This window comes from Triticum aestivum, chromosome 2B (genome assembly GCF_018294505.1).
Source record: "Triticum aestivum cultivar Chinese Spring chromosome 2B, IWGSC CS RefSeq v2.1, whole genome shotgun sequence".
NCBI lineage: Eukaryota > Viridiplantae > Streptophyta > Magnoliopsida > Poales > Poaceae > Triticum > Triticum aestivum.
The window spans coordinates 254,500,394-254,510,747 of NC_057798.1; the positions used below are offsets into that span (position 1 = coordinate 254,500,394).

Sequence of the window (10,354 nt, forward strand, 5' to 3'; positions counted from 1 at the left end):
CACTTAATGGGATCAACTACAAAACTCAGCTAGATTGATTTGTACAGCAAATTGCAAAGAAGATTACTTATATCAATCAATAAGTGTAAAAGGATGTGGCCAGTTTGATACATCAGACTTTTTATGTTCAGTCAGGATATGGCCAGATCGATTCATCACAATAAATTCCAGTGGAAAGGGCACTCCGAACCAACAAAAACATGAACCGTGATACGGCTGGCCGGTTGTAGATCGCCACTGGCAAATATCTCCTGGTTAAGTGAAGCGTGTATCAGCACTACACTGAAAATATCAAATGTGAAGCAACACTACACTGAAAAAAATATACTGGACCTCGTGAGATACTGAGAGAACAGAATCACAAGCATCAACTTAGAGGATCAGAGAGATACATGGTGAAAGTTAGTCGGCTTGATGGCGAGGGCCTCACCGTATAGGTGGCCACCGTCGAAGTGGGGGATCAGAGTCAGCCGCGACGGAAGCCGAGTTCAGCGACGACGGCGGAGGAGCGGAGGGTCGGCGGCAGAGGCCGACTGGAGCGGGGGGTGACGGGCAATTGGAGCGGCGGCGGAGTGGAGGATCGGCGAGTGGCGGTGGTAGCCCGTGCTGGCGCGTCCACTGGGCAACACAGAAGGAGCGGGCGGCGGCAGAGGCCGACTGGAGCGGGCAGCGACGGGCGATTAGAGCGGCGGCAGCAACCCGTGCCGGCGCGTCCGCTGGGCAAGGAGCGGGCGGCGCACCGTGCACAGGAGGAGAGGGCGGAGGTTACACAGGAGAAGCAGGATAGAGATCGTGGTTCGTTCGTGCGGAGTAGTTTTCTTTAACGAAGAGGCATCTACTATCAGTCGACGGGTTAGTGGCTTGCTAGCGTTAAACACAGAGAGATTGTGAACCATTAGATCGTGTGATTAGGCGGCTGAGATTATTTGGATCTGCCTCTTTCTTTCTTTTATAGGGGTAGTAGATAATCTCCTCCCTTTTTGGAGGAGAGCCTGCCAGCGATTAGTCCGCCGGCCTCAATAAATAGAGAAGTGGGAGGAGTAGGAGGGGGCGCTTGTCGATCCAATAAGTTGCCATCCCCGATTTTGTTTTCTCTGGCGATTAGTCTGCTTTGTTGGGCCGATCTAAATAAACAGAGGAGCAGGAGGGCGGGGCATTCAATTAAGGGCAGATCAGGCGTCACAGATCTAATAGAAGACCTGATTAGCACAGGCGTCCTAACATCAACAAGACCAGTTGCTTACCCGATCAGCCATGACAAAGAAAAGGAGTCATCGCAGACGCAATGTAAGTGTTGTTTCTGTTGTGCCTGATTGATGTTTGTCGTTGACGTCAGGTACATCCTCAAAAGTCTGATTATTTGTTATTTTCCAGCTAAATGCAATGCAGAAAACAACTCGCACAGAAGACGCTGCTGTCAGTGCAAACGAAGACAGGCTTAGCAAGCTGCCGCATGACCTTCTGCTCAACATCCTGGAGAGGGTGGACACGCTCGATGCAATAAGGACCTGCATCCTCTCCAAGCAAATGCTTAAGCTCCCCACCATGCTCTCGCAGTTCTTCCTAAGTTGTAGTTCCATTCCAGGTTTCCAGGATAAAACTCGTGTTATCACCCCCAGTGACGTGCTTCGAACCAACAGTGTTGTGGCTCATGTTACGGATAACATCTTGAGCACAAGGAGCCAGGAGATCACCATCAGGAAACTCAAAATCAGATTCGTCTTGAGGCTACATGACTCTGTCAGCATTGGCAAATCTGTTGCCCGTGCCATGGCAACCCAGAAGGTTGGTGCAGCTGAATTTGAGGTCCTAACGGAGAAGCCTTATGAGTGGTGCTCTCCTGCAGATCTCCTCCATTGTGCACATCAGTTCAATGATTTTGTCGGTGCTTGTCAGGATGCATTTGCTGGCCTGAGGCGCCTGTGGTTGCGCAATATGAGGTTTAGTGAACTGGACATCCATAACATACTCAGCACTTGCAAGCTCTTGGAGTCACTGCGTTTAACCGATTGCGACTCAGGGATCCATTCTGTGCTGCAAGTAGAACATGGTGAACTTGTTGAGCTTGAGGTCGAATATGGAAAATTTGAGAGTGTGGAACTGATATATGTACCAAAACTCCAACGGGTGAGATATAAGAGTTGGTCCTCTTATAAAAATCCTGTGTATTTTGGTTTTGTACCACAGTTTACAAAGCTTAGCCTCAGTAAAACTGGTGTCTGTTTGGATAAGACTCTTCAGTTAAGCCAGCTTCTTGCTAATGTTCCTTCAATAAGCGATCTGCATCTGAATTTTGAAAGTGAGAAGGTACTTGCTAGTCATTTGAATCATATCTGTCCATTCTCACTGTATATATGATGGTTATACATGTACTCCCTCCGTCCCATAATATAAGAGTGTTTTTGACACTATTCTAGTGTCAAAAACGCGCTTATATTATGGGATGGAGGGAGTAATAACAAATAGTACTCTCTTTAATCCATATTAATTGTCGCTGATTTAATACAAAATACTAAATCAGTGATGATTACTATGGATCTGAGGGAGGACAGTTGACAATGTGATTTGAAACCAGCACTAAGTTTGTAATTTGTTCTGTCCCAGACTTGGGTCCTGCCAGAATGTCTGAAACTGCTCAAGCCTGTGCTCAGCAAATTACAGCACGTCAGTCTGGATCATCTTCCTGAAGGATGTGATTTAGCTTGGACAATGTTTATTCTTGAAGCTGCACCCTTTCTAAGAGAGCTGTGCATCACAGTATGGGACCATTGGTGCATCATGATGACAGACAAAGACTTTCGAAAGGAAAATGGCTACTGCGAAAAGGCAGATGTGAAGTGGAAGCCATATGACCCTGATTTCAAGCACAAGAATCTAGTTAAGCTCACCATCTATGGCTTCCAAGCCGACAACAACTTTGTGCGGTACATTAGGAGCGTCATGGTACATGCAGTTAATATGACAGAGATATCTCTTCATGACAGGAAGGTATGTGGGCGCTGTGGTACCTTGGGTCTCAAGGTTTGTCCATCAAACTATCCACGGACTGCCAAGAAGAGGGGGCAGATAATTGAGATGGTTGGTTTGGCTTCACAGCAACAGATCTACTTTCAGCCCTAATTGAAAAATGATTGGTTTTTCCATCAAGCTATGCATGAGATGGTTGTTTGGCTTCACAGCAAGAGATCTACTTTCGGTCCTAATTGAAAAATGATTTGCGTGATATTTAAAAGATATGTATTTCGCAAATCATCTGCCCTGTCATCCTTTAGTTGAAGCAGTTCCTGAACTCCATAATTCTGTAGTTACTGAGTCTGTACTCTTGCTTTCCCTTAAACTGAAGCTCTGTATTATTGCCTAATCGAGGAAATATTTTAAGTTGGAACAACATATCCGTGGTCCCTTTTTTTAATGTAAAATTAAAATGCTTGATGCAATTTATGTTCTTCATCTTGATGCAATCTACTACATTAAAATGTGATACTATAGATACCATGATTAGATACTTTCAAGTAGGAACAGGATGTCTGTTGCTGCTTTGATGTAAGGGTGATGAGAGGGGTGAATTTGTACGTATAGCAGTGCTCATTTCATCCTGACTCGTTGCTAAGGATGTCTGTTGCTGCTTTGATGCAAGGGTGATGAGAGGTGTGAATTTGTACGTATAACAGTGCTCATTTCATCCTGACTCGTTGCTAATTGACCTCAGTGGTACCACATTTAGTACTGTATGTATACTTGTACTACTTAATCTCTCTCTGAACATGTTCCCCAATTGTAATCAGGAGTAGTGTATGGAGGCAGAACACTTTTTTCCAAAGTTTAGCACAACTTGGATTTTTTTTCCTGATCCAACCCTTTTTGTGACGTCATCCATCACGGCGTTTGAGTTGCATGGAAGACTCCGTAGAGTCAGGAGAACATCCATGCTGCGTTGCTGACGCCCAACAACAGAGAACCTCAAGCTCCTCCCTTTAGCTCTCGTGCCTCCTGCCGCCCAAAGGCTTCTTCAATGCCTAAATTTGTTTGATATTTATATGTCATATAATTAATTTGTTGGTTCTATCTCACATCTACCTATTATTATTTATTAGTAAGTATGTCCGTGAGTTGCTACGTGCTGCTGTGCTGTCCGGAGCATGGATCATAGAGGTTAAGAAGCTGCACTCATGTCTATTGACGCCGCCTACTTTAGCTGTACGCAGCCCTCGGGTGGAAGGGTTGTGGAATAGGAAGGGCGTACGATGAAGTTTGGTTGGGTGCTTTATTTTGGAATTTAAAACATATTCTTTGAGTGTAATTATTGCTACCATGAATGATACTCCCTCCGCTCCAACTAATAGGGAGTTCTAACTTTTTTCTTAATCGGATGTATATAGACATGTTTTAATGTGTTTCTTCACTCATTTTCAATTTGTATGTAGCCTATATTTCCTCGCATGGCGTAGCCTAAAAATGGCTGCCGCCACCACCACCATTTGCTTACCCCCCCCCCTCGTCCTCCCACATTCAGCGCCACCATGGAGACTAAGTTACTCCCCCTCTCCACGCCCACACCCTCGAGCGTTCGGGACCGCACCACCATCCACCGCTTCCGTTACCCCCCGCCCCCCCTTCATCCATCTGAGAGCCGCCTTCGCAGCTTCACCATTCTTCTCCGTGGCTGTATCTACCTGGAAGGTCGCGCCGCCATCCAAAGTCGCCATCCATGGTCTTCACCGCCTCCTACAACACCGCCGCGCCTACCACCTCCAGGAAGGACATCGTTGCTGCTTGTCCGCAAGGTAGTCGGCCTCATCCTCTCTATTTTTTTGGCATTGTGCACTGTACTCCATGGCATAAATTGATGACCGTTTCTTCAAATGTACACTACAAATTTGATACAAGTGGTAGAAATTGGTTGTTTAGTGGTTGACATTCGATATGTTTGATAGCAGATTTATGAATATTTGCTCTATTTATGTATAATAACAATGTAGAATAGTTTTAGTTGTGCGTTATCATGTATGGTGTATGTGCGGGAAATCATGATCGTGTGTTGTGTTTTGGAATAAGCTGGCAATCATTTTTTTGATGTGACTATGTTGGCAAAAATAGTTTTCCAATTGTTTGCCATCGATATTTGGTGCAAGAGAAAGACAAGTTCTACACTGTACATGGTTCGATGTGGCTATTTATGAAGCTTTTGCATTTGTTACTTCTTGCAAGATTCTCTTTTTTCTCTATACCTATATGTTGCATTGATATAGAACACTAAATTGATAGATAATCATACAATTAAACAATGCCACGGTAGATAATTAACCTTCATGTGACAAGCTTTTAATAATGCATATAGTATGATGTTTACATCTACTGGACATATTATTCCAACAACCTAGGATTAAGCAACCCGCATAAAAAGGGCCTAGGCATAATTGGCTCGTTCTTTAGGCCTGGATGTAGCCTTTCACTTCTCTTGTTTTCTCTACATTGGTTTGTGCTTGCTCTGCTTAAGTGCTGATGTGTGCTTGGCTTCTTGCAGCTTGCAATGATCAGAGAGGAATGACATGTGTAGGAAGGGGGTAGCGACAGTCGGTAGGCTCACACTCGGACATGGAGTCTATAAGTTAGTTGGTCAGATACCATGGTATTAGATAACATGTGGATCCAAATCAGCCCCTTACGAAGCAACGCATAAGCTAGGGTTTAAGCTTCTGTCACTCTAGCAACCCATCATCTACTTATTACTTTCCAATGCCTTCCCCTAGGCCCAAACAATGGTGAAGTGTCATGTAGTCGACGTTCACATAACAACACTAGAGGAGAGACAACATACATCTCATCAAAATATCGAACAATACCAAATTCACATGATTACTTATAACAAGACTTCTCCATGTCCTCAGGAACAAATGTAACTACTCACAAAGCATATTCATGTTCATAATCACAGGGGTATTAAATAACATTAAGGATCTGAACATATGATCTCCGCCGGATAAATTAACTAGCATCAACTACAAGGAGTAATCAACACTACTAGCAACCCATAGGTACCAAACTGAGGTTTTGAGAAAAAGATCGGATGCAAGAGATGAACTAGGGTTTGAGAGGAGATGGTGCTGGTGAAGATGTTGATGGGGATTGACCCCCTCTCAATGAGAGGATCGTTGGTGATGACGATGGCTTCGATTTCCCCCTCCGAGAGGGAAGTTTCCCCGGAAGAACAGCTCCGCTGGAGCCCTAGATTGCTTCTGCCAGGTTCTGCCTCGAGACGGCAGCGCTTCGCCCCGAAAGCTTCCTTCTGATTTTTCCAGGTCAAAACCCTCCATATAGCAGAAGATGGGCACTGGAGGCCTGCCAGGAGGCCCACAAGGCAAGGGGGGGCGCCCAGGGGGTAGGGCGCGCCCCCACCCTTGTGGCCACCTGGTGGGCCCCCTCTAGTATTTTCTTCGCCCAACATTTTTTATATATTCCAAAATAATTCTATGTAAATTTTTAGTACTTTTGGAGTTGTGCAGAATAGGTCCCTCGGATTTGCTCCTTTCCGGTCTAGAACTCCAGTTGCCGGCATTCTCCCTCTTTGTGTAAACCTTGTAAAATAAGAGAGAAAAGGCATATGTATTGTACCATAATGTGTAACAGCAGCCCATAATGCAATAAATATCAATATAAAATCATGATGCAAAATGGACGTATCAGGCTCCTACATATTCTACGAAGATCTTTATCGGTCGAACAATTATGACAACATACGTAATTCCCTTTGTCTATCGGTATGTTACTTGCCCGAGATTCGATCGTCGGTATCTTCATACCTAGTTCAATCTCGTTACCGGCAAGTCTCTTTACTCATTCCGTAATACATCATCATGCAACTAACTCACCAGTCACTTTTCTTGCAAGGCTTCTTATGATGTGTATTACCGAGAGGGCCCAGAGATACCTCACTGATACTTAGAGTGACAAATCCTAATCTTGATCTATGCCAACTCAACAAGCACCTTCGAAGATACCTGTAGAGCATATTTATGATCACCCAGTTATGTTGTGATGTTTGATAGCACACAAGGTATTCCTCCGGTATCTGGGAGTTGCATAATCTCATAGTCGAAGGAATATGTATTTGACATGAAAAAAACAATAGCAATAAACTTAACGATCAATATGCTAAGCTAACGGATGGGTCATGTCCATCACATCGTTCTTCTAATGATGTGATCCCGTTATCAAATGACAACACATGTCTATGGTTAGGAAACCTTAACCATCTTTGATCAACGAGCTAGTCTAATAGAGGCTTACGAGGGACACGATATTTGTCTATGTATTCACACATGTATTTAAGTTTACGATCAATATAATTCTAGCATGTATTATAAACCTTTATAATGAATAACGAAATATAAAATAACAACTTTATTATTGCCTCTAGGGCATATTTTCTTCTATCTCCCACTTGCACTAGAGTGAATAATCTAGATTACATTGTAATGAATCTAACACCCATGGAGCCTTGGTGATGATCATGTTTTGCTCGCGGCAGAGGCTTAGTCAACGGGTCTGCCACATTCAGATGTACTTTGCAAATTTCTATGTCTCCATCCTTGACCTTTTCACGAATGGAGTTGAAGCGTCTCTTGATGTGTTTGGTTCTCTTGTGAAACCTGGATTCCTTCGCCAAAGCAATTGCTCCAGTGTTGTCACAAAAGATTTTCATTGGACCCGATGCACTGGGTATTACACCCAGATTGGATATGAACTCCTTCATCCAGACTCCTTCATGTGCTGCTTCCGAAGCAGCTATGTACTTTGCTTCACACATAGATCCCGCCACGACGCTCTGCTTGGAATTGCACTAACTGACAGCTCCACCATTCAATATAAAAACATATCTGGTTTGTGACATAGAGTCATCTGGATCAGTGTCGAAGCTAGCATCAACATAACCATTTACGACGAGCTCTTCGTCACCTCCATAAACGAGAAACATATCCTTTGTCCTTTTCAGGTACTTCGGGATGTTCACACTAGTAGAAAACCACCCATCAGTCCCGGTTAGTAAGGGCCTTTAGTCCCGGTTCATGAACCGGGACTAATGGGTCATTACTAATACCACCACCCATTAGTCCCGGTTCAAACACGAACCGGGACCAATGTGGCTCCACGTGGCCCTGTGCACCGAGCCCAGTCAGAGGTCCTTTGGTCCCGGTTGGTGGCTCCAACCGGGACCAAAAGTCAATGTTTTTTTTACAAAAGTGGCTGCTTTAGGGGTTTTGGGGGTTATTTTTAGGTTGTTATTATAGCTAGCTAATAGAGAGAAGTGTCCTCTCTTATCTTCGTCCTTGGTTTATCAACGCTGCTGCTATGTTCATTGCACCCGCAGATATAACATGCTCATGCATGCTTTGCATCATACATCATCATATATATGTATATAATAACAAGTCCTACTAATCATGCATCATCATACAACTTCTACTCGTTATTAATAATAAGTCATACGATCATCATCCTCATATATAGTCATCGAACACAACCCTACATAATTGTTCTTAGCACATGATCATCAGTATCAGGTATAGGACCTAAACACCCTTAAGGTAAAATAGCATAAAACAATATAGACCCTGACTCTCCATTATGAAGAATGGCGATCATCCTGTCTCCAATTCTTGCCTTTCGCTACTTATTGCTTCCAAGAAGCTCCTTACGACTGTCCATATATTTTTTCCATTCTTTGCTTGTTATGTCTCCACTTCTTTTAGAAACCCGGTATGGACAGTTGAGATTCGTAGGACGACCTGGTCGTATGTTCAAAACATGAAGGCTACCACGCGTATACATCAGATGAGGCACACAATCATTCGGGATTATCTGTTGAAAAACATAGTAATAACTTCGTAGTTAGCAATGATGTACTAGTTTTAGAAGTGTGCAAAAAGATGCACGGATGTTGTAATAGTAAAAAATAATCTTACCAAGGTATCTCCATGGTAGTTACCGTAGTTCAACACGCGCACTAGTGGCACGTATTGACCATAATGTTGAGGAGTTTGATTGTAGATATTGTAATTCTCAAGATCAGTACAAAATCCGACCAGATGATTTTTCTCCTGATAAGTTAATTCGGAGCCTTCGGTGTAGTACGTTCTGTCTACCATCTTCCGCACATTTTTCGAAGAATGAAAATAAGCTGTCAATGGAGATAAGTTGTCAACTATATATTTTGAAATAAACAATATAAATTACTTAATAACTATGTTTAGCTCACATGAGGGAAGAACTGGAGGTGTATCCACAAAGACCCAAATCAAAGGTGTCTCTTGCTCGATTGTAGGATCACCAAGATCCATGGTGACAACCATACCCTCATCAAGACCATACATCTTGCAAAATGCATCCCAATTTTTGCAACCAAAATGGGTTACACTCTGAGCATTGTACAACTTTACTTGAAAATCCACACCATGTTCGGTACTTAGGATAATTTTTTTGGTTTCGAAATTTTCATGGTCTTCAAAACCCATCCTCTCCAAGACATAGCGTCTTGCAAAGCATGGGATAAGCTATTCGAATTGGAAAAGATGAAAAATACACGTTAAAATAGTTGAAGTCGTGCTGAATTACGAAAAAAACTATTGTCGTTGTTGCGTACCGTATGAACATCGCAAGTCTCCTCGAGCTTAATGCTGAAGCGCCGATCTTCGTCCAGCTCAATGAATCTGTCGCACATACCTCGGTCGTCGTGGCACCAGTCGCACTCCCCCGGGCGATTTTCGTCGTCCGATGAGTACGACATTTCCGGCCTACGTTCATAATTCAAATATTAAACTAGATCATTATTATTAATCACGGGTTGACTATCGATGATCGATGTACGTACGTAGCTCCTCTTTCATTCCCGAATGCATTATTATACCAAATTGTCTAGCACATGGGAATGAAGGAGAACTTATCCAATATGAGCATTCAATAAGCAAAACCAAATCACAAAATAAAGTATAGTATTCAAATTAGCATGCATTCAATAATTATAAGCAAAAGTACATCATCTCTTGGTGTCCGTACATCATCGAATATTATCACTAATACAACTAGAACCGTAGCGCCCGACGAGTATCAACGCGGGCGGTGGACACCCAAAGATAAGGAACCATCACAAGATCATAGCTCCAGTGAGATCCCTGAAGAACCTGCCAGGTATTGTCGAACCTCCCCTCCAATGCAACCATGTAGCGACGGACGTGCTCGTCCTCCTCGCTGACACAGTGACGTACCACCTCCGCGGTGTCCGGATGCCTCACCACCGTCACTGGCCCACGCGACCGCCACCAAACAAGGATCGGGTCAACAACGGGCTGCCTCCTCA

The 10,354-nt window shown here is 43.5% G+C and overlaps 1 pseudogene across 1 annotated transcript in view; it reads left to right on the top strand.

Annotated features, from left to right (window-relative positions):
* LOC123044633 (uncharacterized) overlaps positions 1 to 3,820 on the top strand; it is a 7,396-nt pseudogene extending 3,576 nt beyond the window's left edge. The window contains exons 2-4 of the transcript XR_006420208.1: positions 965 to 1,287; positions 1,375 to 2,307; positions 2,605 to 3,820. The product of XR_006420208.1 is annotated as an uncharacterized protein (transcript). The remainder of the gene's footprint in view (positions 1 to 964; positions 1,288 to 1,374; positions 2,308 to 2,604) is intronic.
* Positions 3,821 to 10,354: the final 6,534 nt, after the last annotated feature.